This window comes from Halichoerus grypus, chromosome 7 (genome assembly GCF_964656455.1).
Source record: "Halichoerus grypus chromosome 7, mHalGry1.hap1.1, whole genome shotgun sequence".
NCBI classification, from domain to species: Eukaryota; Metazoa; Chordata; class Mammalia; order Carnivora; family Phocidae; genus Halichoerus; species Halichoerus grypus.
Window position 1 is genome coordinate 48,082,474 of NC_135718.1, and position 21,237 is coordinate 48,103,710.

Consider the following 21,237-nt stretch of genomic DNA (forward strand, 5'->3'; position numbering starts at 1 on the left):
GGAGGACAGAAGAGAACACAGAAGGAACAAATAGCCCTGGGTTCCAATTCTAGCTCCACCAGGTACGTCCACCTGCCAGCTGGTGACCCTGCACATGTCACCTCAACTCCCTGAGGCCTAGCGTCTTCTTCTCAGGTCAGGCCAACCCACCCAGCCCCCCAAGGTTAGGCGAATTCCAAGAGAAAGCATAGGGGAAATGGGCCAGGGGCCCAGCTTGGCCCTGTCTGTGCTGTCCCGATGTCACTTCCCCTCAGCCCCTCTCCACACAGAGCAGGGTAGAGTGGCCCCCACCCCACCCTAGAAGCTGGCAAGTACCCCCACAGCACAGCCAGCAGCTGCTCTGTCAACCTGAGCGCGAATCGGCCCCCAGGGAGGCTCCTAATTTAATCAGCTTCACAAATCAGCTCGATGGGCCTAATTGATCTTTTTCACTCCTAATATTGTTGCTGTCACTTTCTGAGCTGTTCCTCCTCCAGCCACCCCATGCATCGTGCTTAGCCAGCTGGAGAGGGAGAAGAAACACTGAGTGTGGAGCCAGGAAGCTCTCGGGGAAGGAGCGGAGGGAGGGGTGGGGGGCGAGTCAGGACTGACACCCGGAGCCAGGCGTCATGGACTACATGACTTTCGTGGGAGTGTAGAGCAGAAGGGCTCCTAGTGAGCCATCTGCTGGGGCCTCAGGCAAGTCACTCCAAGCCCTTCTGTGCCTCAGTTTCCTCACTTGTAAAGACCACAGCAGGGACTCTGCCCCTCACGATGTATTCATTCTACAAGTGCTGGTGGAACGCCTACTACGATCAAGGCACCAAGCAAGGTATAGGGGATGATGGCAAGCAAAAACCAACCTGTTTCACCCTCACAGGGCACTCTAGACACCTGTCCTCCCCTGGATGATACTCCCCACCTCATGGAGCACAGCGACCAGTGGGGGAGACTGACATTGACCGAATACACACAGGACCAAATGTCAAATGGCAACCATGAGAAGTATTGGACGAGGGGCTCCATGGCGGCATGGGGGCAGATGATTGGGGGTTCCCTGACGAAGCAGTGCTTGAGTTGAGATATGAAGGAGGAGGTGGAGTTATCTAAGTGAAGAGGCAAAAAGAACATTCCAGGAAAATGGTCTTTGTCTTTGGCTAAACGAGTGAGGGGGTGTGGGCAAGATGATGCTGGACCAGAGGCTTCGAAAGTATTTGACAAGGCCATAAGAAATACATTTTGCATGGTGACTAGGAGGGTAGAACATACACATGTGTTCACATGTATGATTGCCTGCATACGAGGCGCCTGGATGGCTCAGTCGGTTGAGCGTCTGCCTTCGGCTCAGGTCATGGTCCCAGGGTCCTGGGATCAAGCCCCACATTGGGTCCCTGCTCAGCAGGGAGCTTCTTCTCCCTCTGCCTGCTGCACCCCCCTGCTTGTTGCTTGTGCTCTGTCTCTCTCTGTCAAATAAATAAATTTTTTAAAATCCTTAAAAAAAAAATTTAATTACCTGCATACACCAATTTTAAAAGATTGGTTTAAAAAAAAGTGACTCTTGCCACCTTAAATGTGATCCACTCTGAGAGTTTCTGTCCTATTTCTAGTCTAGCCTGTTCTATTGCTTTAAGAAAATGCAGTTTATCAACCACTCTGTTGATTTCCCAGCCCCCTCATGGGTCATGGCTGCAGGTTAAGATAAAAAAATTAAAATTAAGAAACTGAAAAAAGAGAGAGAGAAACTGTGCTTTTCAGGGCCTCATGGGCTGCATTCAGGGTATCTCTACCCCACTAGCAATGGGAAGCTCCAGTTCTCTTCGGCAGGGCAATCTAATGAGACTTGCATTTTGAAAAGGTCACCCTGGCTGCTGGGAGTCCATTGGAGGAGGCAGGAATGGAGGCAGGGAGACCAGACACAAGGCTGCTGCCATGGTGAGCGAAGAGATAGCACGGTGGCTTGGAGTTGACAGTTGTGCAATGAGGTAAGAGGTATGAGACATTCTGTGCCAATTAAAAAAAAAAAAAAAGTTTTACGAAAAGTCACAAGGTGAAACTACAAGGTCTCCAAATACAGATTCCGGCAACCTGCATACAAATCAGGTTCTCAGTCGTACCATCTTGGGAGAATCACTTTGCCTGCTAGGTCTCAGTTTCCTAACCTATAAAATGGGTCCTAAGAGTCCCTTCCTCCTGGCGCCATTGCCAGGTTTGGGTACAATGGTGCAGATCCTCAGCCAAATCCCTGACCTATAGCAAGGACTCAATAAATCATAGTTATTAATATGAATAGAAATGTTAGAATTGATTTAGCCATCCACGTGCATTCAGCACCTGTTTGGTGTCAGGCATGAGGGACACGATGGAGAATAAAGTCACAGAGCCCCTGCCTGTGGCCACTCCTGGTCCAGGAGGAATTTCTAGAGCCAGAAGCGATTTATCCAGGTTGACACTGACTTTGAACCTGCAACTGAGCTGCAGAGCTCACCTGATCAAGCTCTCCCATTTACAGGCGAAGAAATGGAGGCTTGGGCCAGCGAAGGTGCGTTTTCAAACAGGTCGTGTCTTCGTATGAACATTGACCTGAGCTCAGTTCGGTTCTGCAGGGAACTATGCCAGTCCTGGCATATCGGCTCTGCCTGTGGGGTATCTCTTGCACGCACAGCCTCCCACACTCTCCCCCTCCCTCTCAGAAGCGTCCACGGTGCAGATTCATGAAGAAGCCAGAGCAACAGCAGTCTGTGCAGCTAGGAGCTGGCACAGTGCGCTGGGCTCTCTGCTCCCTGAAAGCCAAGCTGGAGCAGGCAGATAGGGACGGTGGCTGGGGGCCGCCCTGCTGCTGGGCACTGCCACTTCCCTTCGCACCTCTGAGCCCCAGGGAAACGGCCCCGGGCAGGTGCGCTCCGGGCTGGCTTCTGGACACCTGGCGTGCATGCAGAGAGGAGGTGCGGCCTCACACCAGCCCCTTGCCTACAGTCAAGACTCACCGGCCCGGATTTTAGAGCCATGTGGCGCTGACCATCGGCTGACTCTTCCAGAGCCTGCCAGGTCTTCATCCAACAAAATATTTTCTCTGCTCCTTGGCCTGTTGCCTGGGAGCAGGGGAATGACCCTCAGGTTTGTGTGGCTGGCTCAGTGTCTGTCTCCCTGTCCTGCTGTCTCCCTTCCTCCATAGCTATGAGTAATGTCTCTCCTTTGTCTCCACCTCCTTTGGTCTCCAGATTCGTCTCTCTGACCTATTTCTCATCTGTGTCTCTCGGTCTGGGCAGATCTCTCGGGCCCTGTCTGCCTTGGGGTGTTTCTCTCTGCATCTCTGGCTTGCATGTCTGTGGATGTTTGGGAACGCTCCTCTCGGTTGTCTCTGGTACCTCTCTCTGCGTCTGGGATTGCCCTTCACTTCCTTTCTGTGCTTGCTTGTCTCTGTCCGCATCTTTCTTTGGCTTTGTGTAACTGAAAGCATCTTTCTGTGACTCACCTGGGGTGAGGGAGTGGGAGATGTCTCTTCCCTGGGCCTCAGAGCACCTGCCTTCTGGTGCAGGGCTATTCCTGGAGTGAGCCAATCGGACTGCAAAAGTCACCTCCCTGCCTTCCCAGCCTGCCCTCCAACACCCACCAACACATACAAAGACATGCCCGCTTCCCTAAGCTTGATGCCAGCAAAATGTCCAGGAGACCTTGACTCTGCTGGCAAGTTATCCCATCCACACTCCTCACAGTCAGAATGCTAATTGTACTGCCTCAAAAGCCCTCAAATGCTGCTCCCACATTTCTCAGCTGTGTGACTTCCCACAAATCACTTAACCTCTCTATGCCATACCCATCCCCACCCCCAGCAATTCTCTACACAGCCTCATGCTGCCTTCTCAACTGATCCGTCCCGTCCCGTAGAAGATAAATAGGACTAATTACCCTTGGAAGGTCTCTCCATTAAAGACAAAAAACCTGAATCTGCCAGTGTGTAATCACCCCTCCCCCCAGAGGAATCTCTGTGTTGAGACAATAGCTGGACTCTCTATCAGGTGTGGGATCAGCCACTTGACCTGGAGGAGAACCAAGCTGTCTCTTAGCTCCTTACAAGACAAGGGGGAAAGAGACTTGTTCCCTACGAGGCTGTTACTCCATGAAAAATAAAACTAAATGCAGCTATAGATAGCACACTGACAGTGGGAAAATCTTATTTGATCACCCTGATGCTGTGCCTTTTCGAGGGCAGGAGGAAAATGGGAGCAGCCTTATCTGATGGTTTGTGTCTAGGGAGAGAGGAAAGCAGCAGCTTGTAACAGGCCTCTGCTTATTTACAAACGTCTGCACAGATGCTCCCAGCATCCAAGGGAGGCTGTCAGGGAGGATGCGCATCGTTTGTCTGGGCAGGGTTTCTGGGCAAGGGGGCCCCAACCACGCAGTCAGTGGACCTGCAGCAGCCCTTTACAGACCCCATGCTCTGGACCAGGGGCTCTGCACTGGGCCCAAAGACAGACAAGCTCCCTCCCTCCAGCCATGGTAGGGAAAGCTTTTAGAGCACAGGCTCACTCCAGACACTTGACATATGGTGCTGCATTAGCACTCACGACCTCCCGTGAGGTCGGTGCTGGTATTCACTCCCATTTTATAGATGGACAAGGTGAGGCACAGCAAGGGTAAGTAACTGGCCCAGAGCCACTCAGTCACCCAGCTGGACTTGAACTTAGGTAGTCTGGTTCCAGAGTCTCACTCTTACCTCCTGTGTAGTCCTAGGAACTACAAGGTAAAGCAGACAAGTGAGCCAGTAAATTCACGCTGTGAATGTGCACACACCTATCAGGACTTTTCAGGGAGAAAGAGAGGACCTCACTGTCCTCATGTTTTGGTTCCCCTAATATGTTTTTTCTTTATGTCAAAATAGAGTCACCAACACTGTAGATGGATTTAAATGTTTCTCTTTCACAAATTAATGCCTTTAGTCCTCAAAGTACAATGCAGTAAAAATTATATACTCTTTCCAAGATAGTTACATTATTTGCAAAAATGATGTGATTTCATAGTGCTGCACACAACATGGGCTGGTGATGGGGCAGAAGGCATAAGCTGTGGCCCATCATTTCTCTTGGAGTGTTGCTTCGCGGCTACAAATCTAACCTCTTTATCATAAGTCTGATGTGGGAGCCATCAGCCCCATGTTGCTAGCTTCGAAGATGGAAGGAGGAGGCCATGAGCCAAGGAATGGATTTCTGATCGAAAGAACTGCAAGATAATTAATGCGTTGTTTTAAGCCAAAAATAAAGAGTCTAATCCGGACACCTCTTCTGAACCTGAGGCCCTTTTGCCCACCCCCACCCCCTCCAGCTCCCTTGGGAGGTACTAAATATTTACAAAAACAGAAGTAGTGTAAGGAGAAGGTGTGATCAATTCTCTCCGGGGTGGGAATTAGAAATCAATCAGGGATGGCTTCACAGAGGTAATGACCACCAAGCAGGGTTCTGCGGGATGAGTAGGAACTCGTGAGGCAGACAAAGGGAGCAAGAACACTTCATGCAAAGAGAAAAGCCTGTATAAAGACTCAGACTCAGTGAACAGTCTGTGTGTTAGAGACACCCTCCCATGGTTCAGGGCTACCTGGATTCAAATGCAGAGGAAAACTGTGGGCAATGGTGAAGATAAACCCAGAAAGGTAGGTCCAGATCATGCAGGGCAATAGAGGTAAGGCCTTCTCTGCAGGGAAGAGAAAGTTAAGAACCTGGAGTTCACTTTCTTGGAGGAAGTTTCGAATACCCTGGAAATGTTTAGCCTGGAGATGGAAGACTCAGGGAAAGGCAAGAGTGTGACAATATCTACAGGACAACTTCCCCATGCTTGTCAAGTCCTTTTACTCTCCACCCCAACGTACAGGGTTTAGGACACACATGGACACTAGAAAGTTACTAGAATGCTTCAGAGGAAAAGATGAACAACCAAAGGTGTCCAAGAATGGAGTGGGCTACCGAGGTGAGAGTGAGTTCCCCATCACTGAAAGTATTTAAGCAGAAGCCAAAGGGCCACCCGGCACAGATGTTGACAAGAGATTCAAACATCAGGTAAGAGCTGGACTAGTTAATGTCTGAGTTTTCTTCCAGCCCTGAAAATCTCAGATACTATTTTGTCTTGCATTAGAATATATTCAAGATGTTGCCTTTGGGGGGAAAATAGTAATCAAAATGTAAATACCATGGGAATAATAGATTTGGCCTAATTATCAGCGATTACTCAGAGTTTGTCATTATTTCCATACAATATATCCCAAAGTTCCGGAAAACAAATCAAAGAAAGTACCACGGCCTATGCCATTAATAGAAGCAAAACACTTCAAGACGAGAATTTAATTTACTGGGTGAGTTCTTGAGGCACGTTTTTGTTGATGAATATTTATAAAAGTGGGTTAGGCTGGACCTGGTAATGATTGCGAAAATTTTAATGCTGTCCCCTCATTAATTTACTTTTAATGAATGACTTGGTAAAGCGTAACCATTTATACGTAATGATTTCATTAATGGCTATGGCATAGGCAACCGTTTTTCACACATTTGAATGTCACTTGAATAAAATGATACCTTAAATTATACAGTATAATAAAGTATGTTTGTTGAAACATGACAAGCTTCTCCCTCCTTGTACTCAGGCTCCAAGAATTCGTTGCATTTGGAATAGCAACAGTTTAACGGGACTAGAGTGATAGATTTCTTCTTCCATTTCTGAGGTTTCTCTCAAAACTAGTCCCTGGGTTTCCGCCATGAGAACATGTACACGAAGACTTGGAGCCAGGGAACGCAGTGAGCCCCTCCCAGCCCGCCACCCCCACTCTCCCTTCCTCAGCCTTTGGGACTCCCTTAAACTGGACCCTGGAGTAGAGGCAAAGCCAGATTATCCCACCTAAAGACGACTCCTCCCCTCCCCGGAAAGACCAAGCCAGGAGTGGGGGCCAGCGCAGGGGCGGTGCTTGGCCAGGGGAGGAGCCAGGGGAGGGGCCTGGCCGGGGAAGAAACCAGCCCAGGGGCGGGGCCTGGACCGGGGCGGGGCCTGGTAGGGGGTGGGGTCTAGGCCACTGCCTGGTCAGGGAAGAAGCACAAAAGATGCCCTGCTTCGAGTACTCTCTCTGCTCCTCCAGTTGTCTGGGTCTCACCTGCTTCCTCTAAGGACTTTCCAGCGTTGGGCATAAGGGCTGCCATGCCATCACACTTCCTTAAGCTTTGCTGAAACCGGTTTGGGAGAACACAGAGGCCTCGTCCTATTTTCAGTGGGTCCCCTTGACAAAAAAATTAAAACAGAAACGTAATCATAAACACAGAGAACAAACTGATGGTTGCCAGAGGTTGGGGGGATGGACATAATATTGTAATAACGTTGTATGATGACAGATGGTAACTATGCTTATCGTAGTGAGCACAGCATAATGTACAGAATTGTCAAATCACTATGTTGTACACCTGAAACTAATATAACATTGTATGTCAACTATATTTCAATAAAAAATTATATTAACAATGGGCTTCAAGGAAAAAAAAAAAAACTCCAGGAAAGGTGCCATTACTGCTTATTGATGCTCCAGAATAAAGATTTTATTAATATTCTTGAAAAAAATGGGCCCCCTAGATTATCCTATAGTTCCATCCATGTCTGTTTCTGCAGAGTGCTTCTCTGTTTTGTAGCGATCTTATGTGTTTGTTGTTTGTTTAGTGCAGGGCCCATGCCGCTGGTGCTCACTATGGAATCCCCACCCCTGGAACATTAACAAGTGCCAGAAAATATTTATTGGCAGAGAGAGAGAACGGAGGAGGAAGAAAGGAAGGAGAAAGACCGATTGAATTAGATTTGAAGCATAAAGCAAAGCAAGCCACCGGCCAAAAAAAGAAACGTCGAGATCAATGTCATTGGCTCTGCAGTGCAGCCACTTCCCTTCCCGTCGCCCACCACCCCTCCCCAGCAGGCCCATGCCCCTACCCTGGGTCTTATCACCCCTGCTCCCCACAGTGACTTATTACCTCCTGGCATGAAAGTGGTCCTAGAAATGAATACGGTGTTTGGACAACAATGAGAACAATACTCCTCAGCAGGTGCACAGTGATAGGAGCTTTTCAAAGTGTTTTCCTATCTTTGATCTCCTCGAATTCTTACAGGTCCAGTCTCTCTCACAGAGTTGTTTCATCATTCCCATTTTCTTCCAGAGGAAACCCACTCCATGGAATGAAATGCTGGCTCAAGGTCACAGAGCCAGGAAATGGCTAAGCTAAGAAGACTTCAACTCAGGTCCTAGATTATGTGGCTGAACAGCTTTTCATGTTTCTCGAGTACTTAATAGGTTACCTCTCCCAAGGGTGTTTGCATTGAAAAGAGAACTAAAAAGGGGAATGTATGATCTAAATGAATGAATTGTGAACAGTAAAATTTCCAGTCAAAAGTATGTGCCCAGGAAAGGGTGGTGCTGGAGCCAGAGGGATTAGGTGGTCCCAGAAGATTCTCATCACACAGACTTCCATGGTCAAACAGATCTGGGTTCCTATCTCTTCCATCCCATTGACTAATAACCTTGTGATCTTGAGCCAGTGGTTTCCATTTTTTGAGTCTTTCCCAATCTGTGAAATGGGGATAATTCTACCTCAAAAAATGTATGCCAGACGAGCATGCATAGAAATTTGCACAGAAGGTGACCAGCATAGATTAGCAGCATTACATGGAGTGCCAAAGGAACGGCCTCTCCACAGTTGGCCTAGGCAGGAATCAGGTGCTGAGTAGAGCCTGTCCTCACCTCCAGACCCCCTCCCATCCTTGCTCTGCAGGGGAAGGGGTGGGGAAGACAGGACTGTGAGCCCAGACCTGATGCTCCGACCCATCCCTGCCCTGCACTAGGCTGGACTCACCTGCTACCCACATGCTAATTACTCAGGCTTCAGGATTGAGCCCGGATAGGAAAGGCCAGGGTACTTCTGGCTACACTGCAGCCCTCATCTCTTCCAAGTCTTTCCCCACCTCCTCGGAAAAGATTTATGGAAAGATTAAGGGGACTTTTTTTCAATATCTATTAATATTCATGGCAGTCTTCACAGCCATCTGCTTTTAACGATTTTGTTTGCAAAGACCTGAGATTAAAATATGGCCTGCTAGTGCTCTGAAGCATCTGAACTGAAGGCGATAAAACAAAGGCCTTTTCAGGAGCTCCGAGCTGGCCTGTCACTCTACCTGCAGCAGGGGAGACTAATGACTAGTGGGAAGGAGGGGCAGAGGAGGGGGCACCCAGACCTGGCTGAGATTAGATCCGGGGCCAGTGCTCCCCCTCAGCTGGCAGGGTTAATTGGGGGGGAATGAAGGGAATGAACAGCCCCAGCTCCCTCCCCACCACCTTGGGCAGGGACCCTGGGATGAGGGGGCTTGACTAGGGCAGAAGGAAGATGCTAGCTGCAGCACGGGGGAGACCCAGCACTTTGAGGGCTCACAAACCTTGGGACTGCATGCTGGAGAGGGGGCTGACAATGCCAGAAATGTCCAGGGGTCTGGAGAGGGCAGGGGTAGCCCTCGCTGTGATGCTGTGACCCAAAGCCACCACCGTGGCACCCCCCCTTCTTTGCCTCAGTGCTGGGCACTCTAAAGCCTGGTGTCTTTGTCCAGATTTTCAAAGTCAGTCACTTCAGGGCAGTTCTGCCTTGGGTGGAACCCTCATTTGCCTGCCCATATCTTGGGGTGCCCTTGGCCAAGCTGGCGTCCCTCTCTTGACCTCATCTGAGAAGGGAGTTCTCAGTGAAGTCCCAGAAGGTGATCTGGGGACAAGGAAAGGACAGCAGTGGGAGCCAGGCCAGCTGTGTGGCAGTGCAGACAGTGCTCTGCAGACCTCCAGGGGGCACCTGGCCTGGCCTCTGCAGCAGTCCCAAGCCTCCTGTCAGAGCTCCTCTGACTGAAGGCACCTGCTGCTTAGGAGTGACTGACAACTGACAGAATCCAGTCACTTCTCTCAACAGACAGGCACCTCTCCTTTCTGCTCCCTTAGATTTTAGGTTCCACACTCCCCAGCCATCTCCAGGGGGGCAAACGCCTGGGTCCTGGGCAGGCAGGCAGACAGAGATAGTGGGTTTCCTCATGCCTGTCCCAGCCTCCTCCTCCTGCCAACAGGGCTGCCACCTTGCCTTAGTCAAACTTGCCATCCCAGGTTCCCACCCTCGGGGTGTGGAAAGTCACCATCTTTGTCCACCCCAGCCTCTGTGGGCCAAGACCCCACACACAAATACCAGGAAACACCCCCTTGCTGATCCACACAGGAACAGAGAACTTTACAACAGGACCCCGCCCAGCCCCCCAGCAGGGACTGCATCAGACCGAAAGGAAATGATTCTGTTTGAAATCTCCCAGGCTTGGGAAACCTTCCTTTCACTTCCACTCCCATCCAGCTGCTTATGATCCTAGAGTAGGGAAGCCTTTCCTAAATGCAGCAGATTCCACCTGCTGTGGCTCTCCATGGCCTACCCATGACATAAATGCTGTCACCTGCTGGACTTCCAAGGCCCAAGTGAGGGAGAGAAGTGCCTGGCCGCACCATATCCCCTTCTCCGAGGGCCACCAGGCACCCACTGCCCTGTGAAGGGGTGCGTCGTGCTTTGCCCACTGTGGGACCTCCCCCTGCCTGCCCCTGGCTTTCCTGATGGTATTACTCATCAGACTGTAACTCTTCAGAGGCCTCAGCTTCTACAGGAAAACCCTACCCCCTCAGCAGGAAACACAGGGGCTGTCACCGTCAGGTCCTGCCTACCTTTCTGGAATCTTCTCCTATCTGCTCCTGCTCTTGATACCACAGACTATCATCCAGTCACACCTAACACCCAGCATTCATGGCACATGCATGCCCGGCCATGCCTCTGAGCCTTCGCGCAGGCTCTTTCCCCTGCCTGGGATGGGTTTTCCTTGTTTTCTTCCAAACTTCAATACTCCAAACTCAGATATCCCTTCCTCTATGAAGCCACCCCCCAAACACCAGGCCACTCCCTCACAGGCCAAGTCAGCCACTCCACACCCCTAAATAGCAGCTAGGATTTGGGGAGAACACTTCACCTGCATAACCTCATTTGGTCCTCCCATGTACCTTTCCAGGATGTCCCATTATTATCCCCATTTTACAGATAAGGACATTGCAGCAGAGAGGTAAAATGGCTTGCCCGAGGTCACGTAGCTGCGATATGCTCGTGCCAGGATCCCAGAGCTTGAGCACTTACCCACTGCACACAGCTCCTGAGCCCCTGCATCGCACGGGACAGCAACACGCTGTGACATCGAGAAAACAGGGCTGCCGGTCCATTTGTGCGTCTTCCCTGCTGTCCTGAGCAGAACGTCTTGCACGCGTGTATGCCAGCACCCAGCACAGAGCCTGGCACAGTGTGGCTCGCACCCAGAAGCGTGTGCACGGCTGGGAGTCTGTGCAGGAGCGTGAATGGGAGGCTCTGAACAGAGTATGTGGGGGGGGGGGTCACGGGGATTGCAAGTGTGAACACAGGCTGTGGAACGACACGAGAGGCGTGTGCTCTGTGTGTGGTATGCGGGAGCGTGTGAGCGGGCCCGTGCAGTGGCCTGTGTGTGAGAAGGTCCAGGCATGCGTATGGCGTGCGTGTGAGGCAGAGGGCGGGGGGCGAGACCGTAAGCGTGAGCGCATGTGCTAGTGTGCACGGTGTGTGCGTGTGCACAGGCATGCTCAGCCACTCCCCGGACCCCGCATCAGTGGGGAGAGGCCCGGTCTTGGCGGCAGGAACAGTCAAAGCCCTTAAGCTGTGCCTCTTCATCACTGATATTTTTACAAAGTTGTCACAGAGAAATATCATTTTTCTTCCTCCTTTATTTCATTTTCTTTGGGATATAGTAATTAACAAAAGCCGTTAGATGCCAGCAAAACTGGTTCTTTTGAAGTTTCTACGTGGCTGTCACCCGGGAGAAAAAGGCAGATTATTCAATCTTGACATTATAATTGTGGATGGCGGATAAAAGCCTGGATGAGACACTCCACAGCCCCACTCAGAGGGGAGGAGGAGACCACAGGACGGGGTCCTCCCGAAGCCGCGAGGGTGGGAGGGCCGGCGGGAGGGGGAGCCACCAGCAGGGGCAGAGGGTGGCTGGCCACGTGGTTGGCCTCTTTCATTTTGAGTTGGACTGTCCCCGAATCACACACCGTCAGACGGAAAGGAAGCATATTCCATACAGCCTCGGAACCACCCAGAAGTCCAGGAGTTAAGCTCCTGAGCCTGACTGCTCTCCCTCCTGGGGCTCCTCAGCCACAGCTCACCCCAGCTTGACTGGCAGGAGGCTCCTCAGTGGTGGGGTTGGGTCTTCTCTGCGGAGCATCTCCAGCTCGTGGTACCCGGCTGCTGAAGGAACGAGCTCTGGGTTCCAGTCCTGACCTGCACGCCCACATGGTGGCCTGGGCTTTGCAGGCAGGGAGGGGAGGGTGCAGGGAAAGTCATCTGCCTGCTCAGAGCCCCCCCAAGCCCTTCTCTCAGGCCCCCAGGGAGTGGTGCCTCCTTGTTGCCGGGAGGGGGTACCAAGCAGAGGCCGGGCCAGAAGAGGTCCCCGGCATGAAGAGCCAGAGGCCAGCTTTTCAGTGGAGGCAGAAGGGCCAGAATCCAGATGCCCTGGAGAATATGTTCACTCTGAAGAATAAAAGCTTCTAAAATACAAGGGCTGATATTATCTGATTTCCCAGGTCAATTCTGAACCAAAGTATGACCTTGAAATTCAGCTTACCCAAACCAGTCACGCACTGGTGTTCTCTACACTCCACCCAGCCCACAGACAAGCCATCACTGTGTTCAATAATTATAATAATATTATTATTATTCACTGTATCAGTCAGAGTCCAACCAAGAACCTAAAAACCACTTCAGGTATTTAAAGCGGAGGCAATTTAATAGAAACACAGGACTTGGCAGATCAGCAAGGCAACCCAGAGATTAGCAACAGCAACAAGCCCCCCAGGACGAAGGCAGGAGGTATCCAGAGACCAGAGGCCACAGTGACCTGGCTGGCCTGGAACCTCGGTTGCTCACAGAGACACGGGCCCCACCAGAGAAGGTGCCCAAGGCAGGGAGATAAGGGAGACACCAGGCTTATCCCTGCCTCCCAGCTTCTCACCTTCCCAGCAACAGCTAGAACCTCCCGCCAGCTCAAGGCAACCAAGCCAGGACCCTTAAGGGGACAACCCCCTGAGATAGAGAGCAAAATCAGGGCAGGGTGAGAAGGGGCTCTGAGAGCAAATTAACCAAGCGCCAGCACCCTTGCCAACATTTCAAAACCTTGAGCTGGGTTTCCAGCTTGTCCTGAAAAGTGCAACCTGGGGCCTGCTCTCCCATATGACAGTGAACATCCAGAGGCGATAGAGGCTGTCCCCTTCAGAAGGGACCTGCTCCTCTCCAGTCTCCACTGTTCCCACCAGACCTGCCTGATTCATTAACGGTACCTGGAGGTATTTCAATTTGCAATTCCCCGTCTAAATCAATGTACCCATTTTGTAGAGAAGCTGGGGCCCAACCAAGGAGAAGAGGTTCACGCAGGGTCACATGATGAATCAAGAACAGAGGCAAGACCAGAGTTTAGATGCCTTAGATTATACTTCCTAAGTAAGTGCTGAGCGGGTTAGCAAGGAGGGAAAAACGTCTGTGACATGAGCGTGCCTGTTGGTGGGGAAAAGAGTGCTATTTCCTAGACCAGCTTCGGCAAAACAGCGGTGCAGGTGCTCCCACGTCCACTGGCCAGTGAGCCTCGTTGGGAGGACGGCAGGAGAGGCGCCAGCAGGGATAACAAGGATAGGACCTGGGCAGCAGAGGCTCTTCTGAGCCTGGCAGGCCTCTCAATGGCTATATGACCAGAGCAAAGTCCCTCTCGGCCCTCTATGCCACCAGATGCCTTCCTGGCGCCTTCCCCACTCCACCAGGCTGGGACTCTATTTCCTGGGCAGAGGTAGGATGAAACCATCCTCCTATAGAAGCCAGCTGAGTGCATGAGGGTCCTTAAAAAGGAAGGTCGAGGGGAGACACTGGGAAACATAAATCTGCCGGCACGCTCTCTCAGATAGGGTTTTAATTAATTGTTTTTATACGACATAAGAGCAACTCATTACCGAACAGCTTTGATTTGTGACACCTGCATTATAGATGATTTTTAAATTAACATTTCCCCAATAAAAGGTGTCAGTAGAGAGCGGAAGGCGCCCAGAGAAGTATAAAAGGATAATAATATGAAAATACAAATAAACACCAGCCCAGCCTAACAAAGGGGGCTGCTTCATCAATTTTACAATTAATTAAGGCTGCCTGGGGTAGCTGGGGCTCTGGAGGCCACTGGAGGCACTGGGTTGAGGCTCAGGCATCCAATACTAGGAGGTGGGAAAGGGTCTGAGGCTTAAGAAAGCAACGCAATGAGAACGAGAGGCGTTCTGCCAGGCTTCCCCTTAAGGGGAGAGACGCAGGGGGCCGATCTGTTCTGGGGCGTATTCCCGCTCCCCCTGAGCCGCTGGACAGGTCACTGATCCACTCGGGAAGGGTTTACAGAGCGCCTGCTATATGTTCCAGGCAGAGCGATGAGCCCCGAGGTGAGAGAGGGTGGGAGCCCTATGCATCTGTTCTGGAAGGAGTGAAGGGCAAAGTGGTAGAGGTAACTGGAAAGTGGGTGGGAGCTAGACTCCCAGCCTCTGGAAAATGTCGCCCCGCCGTTGGGAGTTTTTTCAGATGCCCTTTGAAGAGTCTCAGGTAAAAGAGCCGCCTGGGAAGATTTCTGTTGTAGACAGATACAAGAGGATAGTACCTGGAAAGGCAGAGGGAGGAGAAGAAAGCCAGCCACACACGACCTGCTGGCGGACTGAGTCCAGAGAGAAGTGGCTGAGGGAGAGACGCCGGTGATCGCAGGGTGACTTCAAAGCCAGAGCCCCCAGCTCTTGCTCCGGGGATCACGCTGGGAGGGGGGAAGCGGAGGTCCAGGAGACCTCCGGCTGAGGAGAAGGCTGAAGAAGCAGCTGTCCACAGTACGTGGACAAGGTCCTGCCCACAGGGGTCGCACGCTCTGGCCAGGAGAAGCAGGAGAAAGGTCCACAAAGGGATGAAGAAAGGACATGAGGGCGTGTCGGGGAAGAGAGGGCTGAAGGACATGGAACCGCGTGCTCGGGAGGGCACTGCGGTATGGCACAGTTTGCAGACGAGTGGTCAGGGAAGGCCTCTCCGAGGAGGCAACATGTCCAGCGGGCCCAAACTGGGGCAAAGGTGGTGCAGGGATCCATTTGGCGACTGCAGAGGCCCCGAGGCTGGGAGGGGGAGGAGGTGCCAGGACTGCCCTCACCCACCTATATGTTTTACTGCTTTCTCTAAGTTCAGTCTTTGCCCTTCCTCTGGCTGACGAAGAGGGGTTATGGAATTGATAGGTAAGTCAAGATGGGTCTCACCTGTAGATGGAGGCCATGGAGCGTTGAGAAGGGCTTCCCATGACCTTCCCAGGCCTTGACACTCTCTCTCCAAGGGACCCAACCCTTCCAGGAGAGTCAGTTTCCGTCTCCAGGCCAGGCTCCTCTCATTTTTACTGATACCGCAGAACTCTCTCCTAAACTCTGGAGCCACTTGGGTGTCTCCAAGGCACCTCATAACACATCCATCATCTTCTTCCAAATCTCAATCAAAGAAGCCACCATCTGTCCAGTTGCTTGGAACAGAGACCTAGGAATCGCCTCAATGCTCCCTCTCCTTCTCTCCCACAGCCAAGTCCTGATGGCTCCTCCTCCTTATAGCTCCTGATCCCGTCTTCTACCCGTGGCACTCCAATCCACCTGTCCTAGCTCTGCTCATGTCTTACATGGGTGACTACGACATTCCCTCCCCACACGCTCCTCCTAGCCACACAGGGGCTAGAGGAATCCTCCTACAATGAAAGCCTGTCCAAAAAGCTCCAAGGGCTTCCTGTGCCCTCAGGCTAAAGTCCAAACCGTGTCACCAGGCTTATCAAAGGCCCCTAGAATCCAGCCCCTACCTATCCCTGTAGCGCCACATTGTCCTCCCCTCACTCCAAGCTTTGCTGTACAGACACCGGGGTTCCCCTTCAGCTCCCCAGACCTATCACTGGTCCTCTCACCTGTCTTGTCTCACACCTACTGTCCCTCTGCTCAGCACATTCCAGTGTTCTGCCCTGCACCAACATACCGTTGTCTGACCCCCTCAACTCCACAGACCAGGCTGCAGGTTCATCCAGTACTTTTACAATTGTTTGCTTAATTGTATAGAATCTCCCCCACCCCGGGGATGCACATTCCACAAAACCAGGAATTATTTCCACCTTGTCCACTCCTGTATTCCCAGCACCTGGGGGGGCACATTCACCACATTGCTGAATGAATAGGAAGATGAATAAATTAATGGATGCCTTGAATGATGTCACATAACACATGCCACATGCTTACTAGAAGTTTAGATGTTCAGTGAGACCAACAAGGACCAGCATCTTTAACAGAGAGCCATACATTTCACTAGCTGGCTCACATCCTCACATGTCCCAGGATAAGGCCTCACTCCCATGTTAGGCATCAGTATTGTAATGAGAGGAGGGATGGACCTCCAGTTGAGATGGTGCATCGCCTGCTTCCATGACGGCAGTGGGGGTCGTGAAGCCAACAGAATGTCTGTGGGCCAGCTGGCCCCAGGGTCCAAGAGGACATGGCTATCGACAAGGGCTCCTGGCTGGGGGATCAGGGTGCTTCAGGTCCCCTTTGCCCAATAGGAATGTGAAACAGGTGGGTCCTGCCAAGACGGCCCCACAACAAAGCACCTCCAGCCCATATCTACGCACTGGATCCATTCACAGACTCAGAGATGGGGCTAGGGGTTAAGGTCAGGGTTACAGAAATGGTATTAGGGAGATTACCACCATCAAACCCTGCAGGCAGACCAGCAAGTACCAAAAAAAGGCTGGGATGGAGATGAAGGTCAAACACCCTTCAGAAAGGGTGAGATGGCCTATGCTGAAGGAATCCAGGAGAGCCTCCTGGAGGAGGGGGGCTTGAGCTGTGCCAGAAAGGACAGGGAGGGTCAGAGAGCAATAAGTTCCTAATCAACCCACTGCTTCCTGCATCTTCAAAACCTCCTGCCAGGAGGAAGCACCTCTGAAGGCCAGCTTTCTCCTTCTAGTAAGTCATAGACTCCACCATTGGTGATACAAGTCCTGAAAGTCAGGACTTGAAGGAGCCACGAGTCCAACCCATCCATTTTACAAATGAGGAAAAGGAGGCCCAGAGAGAGAAGCAAAAATCATCTTTTGCATTTGAACAAATGCCTCCTTTGCATTTCAAATGGGCTTTTAGCAACCTACCTGCACACATAGTGTTCTTCCCCTCCGTTTCACAGATGAGGGGGCTGAGGCCCGGAGGGGTCACAGGACTGGTGAAGGTCACCCAGGAGCTGACAGAGCCAGGACTCAAACTCAGGCTGCTCTGATGTCACATCTAACAGCCTCAGGTGAGTTTTCCCGCCTTTGGTTCTGACTTTTCTCAGACACAGAAAGAAAAACTGGCAGCTGATGTCAAAAATATACGTAGCTGGTCTGATTGACAATATAAGCTCTATGATGCACAAACACGGAATGATTCTGTTTTCCTCAGTAACTGCTATCAGCTCTGCTCTGCAAGCCCCAACCCCACCAGCTGGTGGTTGAGGGAGAAGAGGGAGAGATGAAAGAAAATAAACTTGCCAAATAATAGTATCTTCATCCTTTTGGACAATTCTCCTGGCCACATTTATATTTACAGCTGTCACTTTGTAATTATGACCAAGTGTCATTGTCCAGTTCAGAGCCACCTCCTGCCTAGCTTCCATGAGCTCCAGCAGCAGGGATGGGAGCGTCCTGCCGGCGAGGGGCTGACTGCCCCCGAGTAGGGGACTGGGTGCCGCCTTCAGGGTGCGGCCCCCTGTCTCCCTCCGGCCACTGGTGTCCTCAGCCCACCCGGCCTCTAGCACTGGAGGAAGCCAGCTGCCGGCCCCTTGTGCGACAACATAACCCGCTCTACAACTTCTGACACTGGGGACCTCCCAGGGCCTCGCTGCTTCCTCTCACTCCTGGCAAGTTTAGAGAGAGGAACACGGCTGTCTCCACCCAGCACACTCTGTTCTTCTCTTTAGACAGAAAAGGAGTCAGAGGGCACTCTAAACGGCCCTCTCTTAGCAATCCCTGGAGTAGATGTTGTGGTGGAAACCACTCACTCTCCACCAAAATTCAACCTCCCCTGGCAAAACGTGGCCAGGCCCAAGGTGACCGTCCAGACCAAAAGTCTAACCCACCAGCCAGATCTGACCACTGCCTATTTTTGAATGGCCTGTGAGCTAAGAATGGCTTTTACATTTCAAAATGATTGAAAAAAATAAAAATATTCACGACACATGAAAATTATCTGAAATTCAAATTTCAGTGTCCATGAATAAAGTTTTATTGAGACAGCCGTACCCATTCATTTACATATTGTCTACGGCTGCTTTCGAGATACAAGGGTAGAGTCGGGTGCTTACAACACAGCATATGGCTCACAAAACCAAAATTATTTCCTATCTGACCCTTTATGACCCCAGATCAAAACCAGCTGTTCCAGCCTTCCTTGCAGCTAAGTGGGGCCACGTGCTCAGTTCGCACCACGGGAAATGGAGGAAAAGTGACATGAGAGCAGGTGTCCCCCACCCTCCGAGCTTTCTTCTGGCTCTAACCAGAGCCAGGCATGGCAGCTCCCAGCTCTAACCACTGAGACCACAACAAGGCTCACAGGGGTGGTGGGGCAATGGTTCGGATGACCCCAGTCCCTGAATGGCTATGAGGCTCAGCTGCCCTGCCAGCCTGGGCCATTCACCTGGAACTGTGAGATGAGAAAGAAAAACACCTCAGTCCTCTTGATGCCACGGCATCATCATGATACAGCAGCCTGCCCTTATCCTGACTATTACAGATGTTTGTCTCCAACTGGACACCATCTCCCAGAGGCCTTTCCTTACAGACCCCTGTCATGTTCTTTTAGGACGTTGTTCTTATGCAGGAGGCCAGCTTAACAGATGGGGGTTGAGCCCCACCTGACATCAGCAGTGCCCTATAGACCTGATAAGAGAATTGTTCATGCTAGAGTTCTGTTTGTGAGGAGGAGAGGGGCACTAGCTCAGAGAGAGTCCATATAAGGAGAGTTCAGTCCAAAGTGGGTCCTTGTCAGAATCCTGAAACAGAAGGCCAGCAACAGCCAGGCTTCATGGGAACCAGGACTGTCAGGCTGTCAGGGACTGAGGCACCCCTCCATAACTAGTGGTCTCTCCCGTGGCATCCATGCACCTTTCCGTCCTCCTTCTTGGTTGGCCAGTTCCCTGTGGCCACTCGTGGCCGATGATTATCATGGGTCTCCAGCTCTTCCCACTCCCAGGCTCATCCTCTTTCAGGTAGGAGTCAGACTGGCCCAGCTCATGCTTTTGAGCCAGACCACCCAAAACAGATAGTGTGGGGCAGCCTCTGCTTCAAGTGCCCACCCCAGATTAATCAGCTGAGGACGGGAGAATGCAAACACAGCTGCTACCCACATGGCATGCACGTGGTGGGGGGGGGGGGGAGGGCAGGGGTTTCCCTTAGCCAGGAAATCGACCTCTCTAAGAGGCTGATGAGTTCTGGGGCTAGAATACTGGGTTCAGCAACACCTCCTTTTTTGTGTGACCACAGGCAAGTTCAGTACATTCATTTCCACTTCTATGAAATAGGAATCAATAAAAACACCTACCTCATAGGGTTGTCAAGAGGACAAAATGAATTAATCCATGTAAAGCACTCAGAACAGTACCTTCTGACATGCCAGGAGCTTACAGGGAAGGTTAGTGATTCAAATTATTATTATCATTATCTCTAAAACAAGAGGGAAATAATAAATCAAGGCTCTCTATTCTTTGCTGTAAAACATCTCAGTGTGTGCTCAGTGAGTAATACAAGTCAGCTTCAGAAAAGCACAGTGACTGAGCCACAGATATACCTTCCTAAGGAGCACAGGGTACAATGGCCACCATCCACTGAGGACTCACTCTGTGCTCAAGCTATGCTCAGCTCTCTACACACATGATCTAACACACTTGATCCAGCAAGAATGAAGTTCCAAAAGGGTCAATAAGTCATCCAAATTCACACACTTTAATCTTAATCAAGCTGGGTGCTCGTCCCAACTCTTGCCTCCCTGCCCCTGTGTGACCTTGAGAATGAGGCCCTGCCCCTCTCCCAGCCCCAGTAGACAAATGTGGTAGACCAGATGACTCTAAAGCCCTCCTGACTCTGGTCCCACTCTGGTAATTTTGTAGTTTCTATTGTGTTCTTGGGAGGCAAGTCCTGAACACAGGCCACCCTGTGACTGACATCCCACTCTAGGACCATGGTGTTTTACTTCCCCATTTATTGTATGCCTAAAAGTCATGGAAAAAAAATAAAACTATTATCCTCAAAACCCCATAGGTCTCTTAATGACTACTCCACTAATTAGTAGCAGCTGTTAATGAAGTGTGCAGGTACAAGCCTAGCCTCGTCAATTAATCCATACATGCTCCTGGGCTGCAGTAATATTTAAAGGGAAAATCAATACCTGGCAGCTGGACCTGGGGAGGTCAGTCCGGGTGGGCAAGGAAGGTGTAGCATTTCAAGGAATTTGTAACTAAAATAAGCTTATGCCTGAAGCACAGTGCAGGGGAGCAGAAACCAGGACAGCCCTTCAGGGGCACAGGGATCCAGGCATGCCTGCGGTGTTGGCACAGCAGGGGCTGGGTAGGGAGGGTGAACAGGCACCTGCTCCTTCCATGGGCGGGCGGAGAACTCCGTGCAAGGCCGGCAGGGGTGCTCCTTCTCCCATTCATCCTATCGCAAAATCCACTTATTCCAGTGGGGTCTGGAGGCTGAGGGGCTTCCCATTACCTCCTCTTGGAGATGTAGAGATCAAGGCTCCTGGTGAGACACTGGCTAGTCCAAGGTTGCAAAAAAGTAAGGGTAACAATTGCTTTTCCAGCCTATGCTGTGCCAAACAGCTGACATGCATCATCTCATTTAATCCTTACACTAGCCTGATGAGATAAGAACCACTATTCCCCCATTCTGGACATGGAAATACTGCAGCTCTGAGAAGTTAAAACCCTTGCTTAACAAAGCTGGTCATTGACAAGGCTGGTACTCACACCCATGCGGCCTGACTTCAGAGTTCATACGCTTAGCACACACAGGTTCCTAAACAGTGATGAGCCATCAGTCCTGTAGAACAAGATCCAAACT

The 21,237-nt window shown here is 51.1% G+C and overlaps 1 long non-coding RNA gene across 1 annotated transcript in view; it reads right to left on the bottom strand.

Moving 5' to 3' along the window:
- Positions 1-1,341: 1,341 nt before the first annotated feature.
- The window catches only part of LOC118534127 (uncharacterized), a 171,905-nt gene continuing 152,009 nt past the window's right edge, over positions 1,342-21,237 (bottom strand). The window contains exons 4-6 of the long non-coding RNA XR_004916510.2: positions 7,109-7,231; positions 4,968-5,196; positions 1,342-1,470 (exon numbers count right to left, since the gene is read on the bottom strand). This is a non-coding gene — a long non-coding RNA (uncharacterized LOC118534127). The remainder of the gene's footprint in view (positions 1,471-4,967; positions 5,197-7,108; positions 7,232-21,237) is intronic.